This window comes from Coregonus clupeaformis, unplaced genomic scaffold (assembly GCF_020615455.1).
Source record: "Coregonus clupeaformis isolate EN_2021a unplaced genomic scaffold, ASM2061545v1 scaf1166, whole genome shotgun sequence".
NCBI lineage: Eukaryota > Metazoa > Chordata > Actinopteri > Salmoniformes > Salmonidae > Coregonus > Coregonus clupeaformis.
In genome coordinates, this window is record NW_025534620.1 from 84,648 (window position 1) to 95,218 (window position 10,571).

At 48.7% G+C, this 10,571-nt stretch overlaps 1 long non-coding RNA gene across 1 annotated transcript; it reads left to right on the forward strand.

The window, feature by feature from the left end:
- Positions 1-63: 63 nt before the first annotated feature.
- On the forward strand, positions 64-10,555 carry LOC123486354. The gene is made up of 4 exons (XR_006659361.1): positions 64-173; positions 9,078-9,287; positions 10,197-10,312; positions 10,502-10,555. It is a non-coding gene; the product is annotated as an uncharacterized LOC123486354 (long non-coding RNA).
- The last annotated feature ends 16 nt before the right edge of the window (positions 10,556-10,571 follow it).

A 10,571-nucleotide genomic window follows, 5' to 3' on the forward strand; every position in this document is an offset into this window, starting at 1 on the left:
TCACATGACAGGAAACAGAGATGGGTGTTGCTTTATTGAGTCTGTTATTGAGAAGGAAGACACACACACACAAATTCACATTTACACACTTACACACTTATATACATACACACTGCTAACAGGCCTGGCTGGACTAGGTTGAAGAGGAGCGGAATGGAGAGGGTCCAGAGCAGGTAAGTTGGTCAGTGTGTGTGTGCCTTTTCTGAAACGCTCCTGAAATAGCAGCCCCTCATATCAGGCTTGGACAGCCTGGGATGCAAATGCAAGTTGGTGATATTTGGAAGTCTCGGCCACGTACACAGGCTCACAGTACGTGGCCTTCAGATTGCAGGCCTGCCTAAGAGTAGGGCAAAACAACTGACTAGGTACTGTTTCAGACGTTATGGGCAGCATAGCTGTGTGGAGGATATACTTTTGGAGGATATACTGTCCTTGTTCAGGGGTTGTTGACAGTGACACACACACACAGATAGACACTGATGTTCACGCATGCATACACACATGTTAACGAATGTTTTGTTTTGTGTTTGAAGGGTCACGTGGTCTTTGTGAAGAGGTCAAGCACACTAGAACACTACCAGCACACAGAGCAATAATCATAACCAGTGGCTGCGGTTCCGGATTGTCTGGAAACCTGATTTGCCGTGGCTAAAGATACAGAGATTTCTGCACATGTGCAGGATTCTTTGTTTTTTTACGTAGCTGCTGCTCAGTGCTCCGCTGCAGCTTCCCCCTCCTTGATCGGCGATAAGGGCCATTGTCTGGTGTAGCCTACAAAACTTCATGTTGTACACAAAGGACATGATTGACATGTTCCAACTACTGCCTTCCCTGTCCCAGTAGACTATTAAACATAAACACGTTTTCAGGTTCTTTTTTCAGGAGAGGAGTTGAGTTTGTACACAAAACTCTCAGTTGTTTTTTTGTCCCAATGCAAAACTCAAGTGGGGATTTACATGCAGATATCTAGGCAGCATATCAAACAAGCAAGACACTGACACGCAGTCTAATTAGCGATGTAATGTTCTTTTTTTAATCATCATTGCAAACATTGGCTAAGCAGGAGGCAGACTGATAAAGAAATGTGTGAGTAAGATATGACTGAAATGTCACATCCTCAGTTAAACTAATAATGTATGACCATTAGAAGACTAGAGTTTAGAGAGTTAATCATATGTGCTTATATAAGATGTATATTTGTGTCTTGTAGTTAGGCAAGCAGAAGTGCAAACGTTGAAACCAATAACAGGAGACAGGTTTCAAAAACAGATGTCCCCACACAGGGAGGGGGAGTGAGAGGCTTGCAGAATATTGTGAGAACGCGATAACTATGTATGGGAATAGTGGAAAAATGCAGCCTGCCTGAGCAAGGAGTAGGCTATGATAAGAACTTGTGTGTGTGTGTGTGTGTGTGTGTGTGTGTGTGTGTGTGTGTGTGTGTGTGTGTGTGTGTGTGTGAGTATAAAAATAATGTGCACCCATTTTGGGGCAGAGCGCTCTCTGAGTAAAGACTTGACAACTGTAAGCTGGGAGATTCTGTCTGTTTATTAGAGATGTATAACCTCTGGGATACAGATTGAGTAATATAACAGTTCAGTTTGAAACATTGAGATGGAAATTCTCGTGACACAGACAGGGAGTCAGAGTAGTAGTGTTATTTTTCAGCAACTCTGGCTGATGATTACGATATGGCAGCAATTACAAAGATTAGTCTACGTCGGCCTTGCATTAAAGAACATAATTGGTTAAGGAAAACTGTGATAAATAAAAAAGTATATCAGTTTCACTTAAGGACCAAAGGATTGACAGCCGTCCCATATAGATTGCAAAATAGTTGGGAAGAGATTTTTGACGTACCGATCCCATGGCATAGTGTTTATGAACTGACACGCAAAACAACACCGGATTCAAAAATTAGAATCTTTCAATTTAAATTATTATATAAAATTCTTGCTACCAATAGAATGTTATTTATATGGGGGATACAATCTTCCCAGCTCTGCAGGTTTTGCTGTGAAGAAACAGAATCATTAGATCATTTGTTTTGGTTCTGTCCATTTGTAGCTTGTTTTTGGACACAGGTCCAGGAATGGCTAAAGGATTGCAATATTTACCTGGAACTAACCTTGCAGATAGCATTACTGGGTGATCTGAAAAGTCATAGTCAATCAATCAATAATATAATAATACTTTTAGCAAAAATGTTTATTTTTAATTCACAATCTGTAGAAGCAATGAGAATAGAAAGGTTCAGAATTTTTGTAAAACATCACAGTACGGTTGAAATATATATGGCAAATAGAAATGTCACAGTTCCCTCAGCCAGAACCCAGAAGCAGACCAGGACAAGGAGAGTTGAACGAAAGTGAGGGTTTATTCAGATAACAAAAAGGTGCAGAATAATTCAGGGACAGAGCGGGCGGCGTGGTTGAGTAGTTGGGGGTGCAGTCTGGGTCCAGTGATGGCTCGGCAGCCGCCGACCATCAGGCAGAGGTGGGGTGAAGGTTCCGGACGTGTGACTGCAGGTGGAACAAAAACGGAGGTAAGGACACAAAAACTCAACAAAGTACAAAATAACAAAACTCACGCTAGAACGCTCAACTGATACACAGAACACCTACTGTTCATGGCTAACGATCCGGCAGGAACTGGATGTTGGGCCAGAGCCTAAGAAAGGTGCTGATTAGGCCCAGGTGTGCAGATTGCTAACAGGAATCAGGTGCGGAAACCAGAGCGCTCCCGGAGCGTTCCCGAACCCTCGGGAAACTGGAGATTACGACCAGACCCCGACTCAGACAGCCGGGATCGTTACAGTACCCCCCTCCGACCAGACGCCACCGGGCGGACTCCCGGAGCGCCAGGATGGAGGCGGTAAAAGTCCCTGATGAGATCTGCATCTAGGACCTGTCGCCGCGGAATCCAACTCCTCTCTTCCGGACCATACCCCTCCCAGTCCACGAGATACTGGAAACCCCGGCCCCGCCCGTCTGGCATCCATAATGCGACGCACCGTGTAGGCAGGACCACCTCCGATCATCCGAGGAGGAGGAGGAGGAGGCGGAGGAGGCAACAGAGGACTGAGGAAGACAGGCTTGAGGCAGGAGACATGAAAAGTGGGATGGACTCTGAGCGTCCCTCGGTAGTTTGAGTCGCACTGCCACTGGATTGATCACCTTCTCCACCACAAACGGACCAATAAACTTCGGTAACAACTTCCTAGACTCAGTCCGTAACGGAAGATCCCGTGTGGCCAACCAAACCCTATCTCCGATGGTATAGGTGGGAGCGGGGATCCGGCGACGATTCGCCTGGAGCTGATACCGGTCCGAACCTCTAAGGAGTGCCTTTCTGGCCCGATGCCAGGTCCGGTGGCAACGCCGAATATGGGCCTGAACAGAAGGCACTGAGAGCTCCTTCTCCTGAGAAGGGAACAGGGGAGGTTGGTAGCCATACAGGCACTGGAAGGGAGACATCCCAGTGGCCGATGTAGGGGAGAGTATTGTGGGCATACTCAACCCAAGGCAACTGAGAGGCCCAGGAGGTGGGGTTGGAAGAGACCAGACAGCGTAGCGTGGATTCCATCTTCTGGTTGGCTCTCTCCGCCTGACCATTGGATTGGGGGTGAAAACCAGATGTGAGACTGACTGTAGCTCCAATGGCCACACAGAAGGACTTCCAGACAGCAGAGGTAAACTGAGGGCCACGGTCGGAAACGATATCACTGGGCAAACCGTGGACCCTGAAAACCTCCCCTAACCAGGATCTCGGACGTCTCCGAGGCAGAGGGAAGCTTGGCAATAGGCACAAAGTGGGCGAACTTGCTGAATCTGTCCACGATAGTCAGAACGACCGTGTTCCCCTCAGAAGCGGGCAACCCCGTGACGAAGTCCAGGGCCAGATGCGACCATGGACGCGGGGAATAGGAAGGGGATGAAGTAGTCCAGAGCTGGGCCGATTGGTACTCTTATTCTGCGCACACACTGGACAGGCAGCAACAAAACCCCGAGTATCCTCGGCCATGGCAGGCCACCAAAAACGTCTGCGAAGAAACGCCATCGTCCGAGGCCACGCCGGGGTGACAAGCCATCTTGCTGGCGTGGGACCATTTGAGGACAGCAGGGACGAACCGACTCAGGCACAAACAACCGACCGGGTGGACCGTTACCGGGACCGGGCTGAGTCCGAAGGGCCGCCAGCACCTCCTCCTCAATCTTCCACATCACTGCTCCCACGACGCAGTTCCGGGGGAGAATAGTCTCGGTCTTGGACCCACTCTCCTCCGTCTTGGAGAACATCCGGGACAAGGCGTCCGCCTTGCCGTTCTTAGATCCAGGTCGGAACGTCAGGGCAAACTTGAATCGTCCGAAAAACAACGCCCACCTGGCCTGACGGGAGTTGAGGCGTTTAGCCGATTGCACGTAAGCAAGATTCTTGTGGTCAGTCCAGACAATAAACGGTTGCTCCGCCCCCTCCAACCAGTGGCGCCACTCCTCCAAGGCAAGTTTCACCGCGAGAAGCTCCCGGTTACCCACATCGTAATTCCTCTCCGCAGGCGAAAGGCGACGAGAGTAGTAGGCGCAGGGATGGAGTTTACTGTCCGTGGAGCATCGCTGCGACAGGATGGCGCCAACTCCCACATCAGACGCGTCCACTTCAACGACGAACTGACGGGCCGTGTCCGGTTGAGAGAGAATCGGTGCGTTGGTGAATCGCCTCTTCAAATCCAGAAACGCTCGATCCGCCTCCGGATTCCACTTGAAGGTCCTGATGCTGGAAGTCAAGGCAGTTAATGGAGCGGCCACACGGCTGTAATCCCGGATGAATCTGCGGTAGAAGTTCGCAAACCCCAAAAATCTCTGGAGCTGCAATCTCGTACCGGGCTGGGCCCATTCCAGAACCGCTCTAACCTTCTCCTGGTCCATCCTAATCTCACCCCTGGAGATGATGTACCGAGAAAGGATGTCGTGTGGGCGTGAAACTCGCACTTCTCGGCCTTCACGAACAGGCGATTCTCCAATAATCGCTGCAGAACCTGCCGGACATGCTGGACGTGGTCGGAAGGTTCCTTCGAGAAGATCAGAATGTCATCCAGGTAAACAAACACGAAGAGACCGATCATATCTCTCAGGACGTCGTTCACCATACTCTGGAATACCGCTGGAGCATTGGTCAGTCCAAACGGCATCACCTGATACTCGAAGTGCCCCATCGGTGTATTGAAACCCGTCAACCACTCGTCCCCCTCTCTGATCCGGACCAGGTGATACGCATTGCGTAGGGTCTAACTTGGTGAACACCGTAGCACCCTGTAAGGAGTCGAAGGCAGAACTCATCAAGGGCAGGGGATACTTGTTCTTGACCGTGATGTCATTCAACCCCCGATAGTCAATACATGGTCGAAGAGAGCCATCCTTCTTACCCACAAAGAAGAATCCTGCCCCCCAGGGGTGATGACGAGGGACGAACGAGACCAGCAGCTAGGGACTCCTTGATGTAGGTCTCCAACGCCTCACGTTCAGGTCGGGAGATACTGTATAACCTTCCCTTGGGGTAGACAGCTCCAGGAACCAGGTTGATGGCACAATCATATGGTCGGTGGGGAGGGAGTGACAGAGCCTTCTGCTTACTGAAAACTTCCCCCAAATCGTGATATGTCTCGGGAACCAGGGACAAATCTGGAGGTTTAGCCTCAATCACCTGACTGGGAACCGAATGGGGGCAGGCAGTCTTGAGACAGTTAGCATGACAATCCAGGCTCCAACTCGTTACCTTGCCCGTCACCCAATCGAACGTGGGATTGTGTTCCTTCAGCCAGGGGTATCCAAGGACCAGAGGAACATGGGAAGACGGCAGAATGAAAAATGAAATCATCTCAGAATGATTCCCTGACAACCGCATCTTAACCGGTTCAGTCCTCATCGTGATACGTGCCAGACTACTGCCGTTCAGAGTGGTCGCTTAATGGCTTCCGGCAATTGCTCCTTGGAAAGCCCCAGCTGTTCCACCAACTCGGCATCAAGAAAGCTTCCATCGGCACCTGAATCGATAAAAGCGTTAGCGCTAAGCTCTGATTCCTGTTCACAAGGGTAGCCGGGAAGCGGGGTCTGACAGAGGTACTGAGAGGTTGAAACTGGCTCGCTAAAAGTCCTCCCAACTTTAGCGAGCCGGGCAGTTTGACGACCGCAGGGAGCAAGTGGAGATGTAATGTCCCGAGCGACCACAGTAGAGGCAGCAGTTGGTCCTACGTCTCTGTTGACGCTCCTCCTTGGTTAACCCGTGCCGCCCCACTTGCATGGGTTCAGAATCGGAGAGAGGTCCTCTCCACTAATCCTTCGTGGTGGAGAATGATCGACGTGTTCTGGTCCACCACCCGACCCGACTGGGAACTGAGAAGCTGATCGATTGGAAGGACCCCATTGCTTCTCCCTCCTTCGCTCTCGGACTCGATTATCCACCCGAATAGACAAGGCTACCAAGCTGTCCAGGTCACTAGGCTCCGGATAGGAGATCAACTCATCCTTGAGCTGCTCCGACAGACCCTGGTAAAAAGCCGCTTGCAAAGACTCCTCGTTCCACCCACTCTCCACAGCCAACGTCTTGAACTCGATCACGAAATCGGCCACGCTGCGAGTTCCTTGGTGAAGAGAAAACAGGCGCCTAGCTGCGTCCCTCCCTCGGACGGAATGGTCGAAGAGCTTCCTCATCTCGGCCGTGAACCCCTGGTATGAAGCCATGCAGGGATCCTGTCGTTCCCAAACGGCTGAAGCCCACTCCAGCGCTCGACCACGCAGCAACTCAATCACAAAGGCTATCCTAGCCTTGTCTGTGGCATAAGAGTAGGGCTGTAGATCGAACACTAATCCACACTGCATAAGGAAGGAACGGCATCCTCCCAGCTCCCCCTCATATTTATCCGGCGTCGGAACCTTGGGCTCACGGAGGGACACAACTTCAGAAGCGGCAGGCGAGATGGGTGAAACCGGTAGTGGGTCCTCCACCGGACACTGGCGTTGGTTCTGGACCTCCATCAGGCCGGTAGAAAGGTTCCGAACTGACAACGCGATCTCCTGTAGTACCGTGCTATGATGGCCCAACATCTTCTCCTGCTGGGTAATGGCATGGCGAACTGAGTCCAGGTCCGCTGGGTTCATAATTGGCCGGATCGTTCTGTCACAGTTCCCTCAGCCAGAACCCAGAAGCAGACCAGGACAAGGAGAGTTGAACGAAAGTGAGGGTTTATTCAGATAACAAAAAGGTGCAGAATAATTCAGGGACAGAGCGGGCGGCGTGGTTGAGTAGTTGGGGGTGCAGTCTGGGTCCAGTGATGGCTCGGCAGCCGCCGACCATCAGGCAGAGGTGGGGTGAAGGTTCCGGACGTGTGACTGCAGGTGGAACAAAAACGGAGGTAAGGACACAAAAACTCAACAAAGTACAAAATAACAAAACTCACGCTAGAACGCTCAACTGATACACAGAACACCTACTGTTCATGGCTAACGATCCGGCAGGAACTGGATGTTGGGCCAGAGCCTAAGAAAGGTGCTGATTAGGCCCAGGTGTGCAGATTGCTAACAGGAATCAGGTGCGGAAACCAGAGCGCTCCCCGGAGCGTTCCCGAACCCTCGGGAAACTGGAGATTACGACCAGACCCCGACTCAGACAGCCGGGATCGTTACAAGAAATCCTATATGGATGGTGTTAAGAGATAGATGGGAGGTATTGAATAGAGTTGAAGGATGGGACTAATAACAAATAACAACAAATAATAACAAAGATAGCTAATAATGTAAGCATACTGTGTCCATAATAAGTATATAGGTTGTATGTTGGGAGCTTTTGGGAAGGAGCACAGTTAGAAAGATATGGCATATAGAAGCAAACCGGATGGACACAATGAAAATGATCGGAGAGGTTGAGAGTAGAAGAAGTTCAGGAGCAAAAAAAAATAAATAAATAAAAAATATATATATATATATATATATATATATATATATATATATATATATATAATAGAATTATTGTAAAATTAACTCTGTCCATAAGGTGTAGATAGTAAGTATAGACCGGAAGTAGAGGCCTGGGCATTGTTGTTCACTAATTTACTCCAAGTAGGGAAAGGATGGTGGGGTTGAAAAGTAATAAAGGGGAGTATATATATAAAAATTAAAAACATGGGGGATTGGAAGTGATGCAGACAATTACATTGATAGAAGATACAATCTATCTGCAATATTAAGCTGATCCATTCCCCCCAAAAAAAAGATTATTTTTTTTAAAAACCTAAACAAAAATATATAACAAACAAAGAAAAACAAAAAAACATTAGCCTACGTCATCACACAAAACGCAGATTGTTTTTGCTCCAATGTGTAGGGACTACGTCCTGCTTGTGTATCTGTAATATCCGTTACAACAGTAATTCTAACAATTCACTGGTGATACACACACACACATGTTTTGATTTAAGCCTTGTTTCTGTTACAGAGGCTTTAGTCTTTAGTTTATTAGCTCAGTATTGGAAATCTGGAATGAATTTTCTTGAGCTCTAAACGAATTTTCTTGAACCCCCCCCCCCATGACACAGTACAAATTGGTCTGACAAATAATGATCTCTCTCTTACCAACCTCATGAATATTCATAGTTTCATAATAAGTTCTGGTGCATGAGCAGCATTCTAGAACTCATGCGATCAGAAAGATATCCGGCCACAGAATGCTCATTACAATGTGAATGGATGGGGGTGGCTCTCCTATCCATCACATAATCATATGCTTGGTGTGTAGGCCTAGTATGATGTAGGCCTAGTATTGTATTCTAACACTTCACTGGTGATACACACACACACACACACACACCAGCTGCTGTTACTGTGTTTTGTTGGTATGATAAAGAACTGCTTTTACGAGGTAAACAAGGTGTGTGTGTGTGTCCAGGTGCTACAACAAAGTGCTACTAGCTGAAACACGAAGGAGAGGAGAGAACTTCAATCACCACTCCTTATGATTCCTAACATTCTTCTCTCTCTCTCTCTCTCTCTCTCTCTCTCTCTCTCTCTCTCTCTCTCTCTCTCTCTCAGGTAGTTTTTGCAACACTATGCTAGGAGAGTGGAGAGGCAGGACTAGGTGGACAAGGGTGTGACCCTTCTCTGTGATTGGTGGACAGAGATTGACGGACAGACAGACGGATAAAGAGGACGAGACAGACTGGAGAGGAGAGACTGAGAGAGAGAGATGGATCACAATGTCAACTTTGAGCTGACTCCTCACCACATGGAGGCTGGCCTGGAGTGAGTATTATTAGACTATACCAATGGAGGCTGCTGAGGGGAGGACGACTCATAATAATGGCTGGAATGGAGTGAATGGAATGGTATCAAACACTCTATGATGTGTTGATGTTTTGGTAAACAGAAGAGAGGGTTAAAATAAGACATTGACAGAGTTAACTGTCTGTTTGATGTTCTTTGAGGCAACTCTTTGAGGCCCAGTTCTGTACAGTACCAGTATCCAGCCAGACCCATTGTTCCCACAGAACAGACTGACTGTGTTTGTTTGACTGTTTGAATAGTCTTTGTTCCTTTGTTGTGTGTGTGTTTGTGTGTCTGTGTGTGTGTGTGTGTGTGTGTGTGTGTTCTTGTATTACTGAGGAGAATCTTCTGAGTGAGTCACTTCCTGTGGTGTTCAACTGCAGGTTCCCTGGGGAGCAAAAGGCTTGTGATTGTGGTTCCTTTCGAATTAGGTCTTAAAGGCCATGAAATATTTAATATGAAGAGTTGTCAGTGCTTATCAAGGTGGTCAAAGCCTAGTGGTGAGGGAGTGTTTACACGATGTCTGTCTGTTTTTCTGAACAGTGGTTACTGGTTAGGGGTGTGTTTGTTTTTAGTGGTTAGAAGTGTATGTATGTGTGTTTGTCTCCGACCCACTGAAGTACCCTCTCATCTCTCTCTTACTCTCTCTCTCTCACCCCCTCTCTCTCTCTCATCCTCTCCCTCTCTCTCTCCTCTCCCCCTCTCTCTCCCTCCCTCTCTCCCTCCCTCTCTCCTCTCTCTCCGCCTCTCCCTCCCTCTCTCCTCTCGCTCTCTCTCGCTCCTTCTCTCCCTCTCTCCTCTCTCTCTCCTCCCCCCCACCTCTCTCTCTCTCTCTCTCTCTCTCTCTCTCTCTCTCTCTCTCTCTCTCTCTCTCTCTCTCTGTAATAGGAGCCCAGTGGATGAGGAGGGGGTCCATGACTCCTTTAACCAGCTGATAGAGGATCAGAGACAGGAAGCCTTTGAGCTGCAGGAACTACAGAGGGAACTGGATGAGGAGGAAAGAGGTAGTGTTTGTGTGTGCGTGCATATATGCGAGTGAGACTGTGTGTGTGACTGCTTGAATGTGTAGGAGGGAAAGACAGAGTGTTAGTGTGCATGTCTTCATGTGTTGGTGTCTGCTGGTGTGAGTTTTATATGTGTGTGTGTGTGTGTGTGTGTATACCTCCATAAACCTCATACTCTCCTATCTCCAGACAGTGTAGCGTACCTGTCCAGCCCTGGTCGGGAGATATGGCGTGGGGGCCAGGGGAGGGGGGAGGAGGG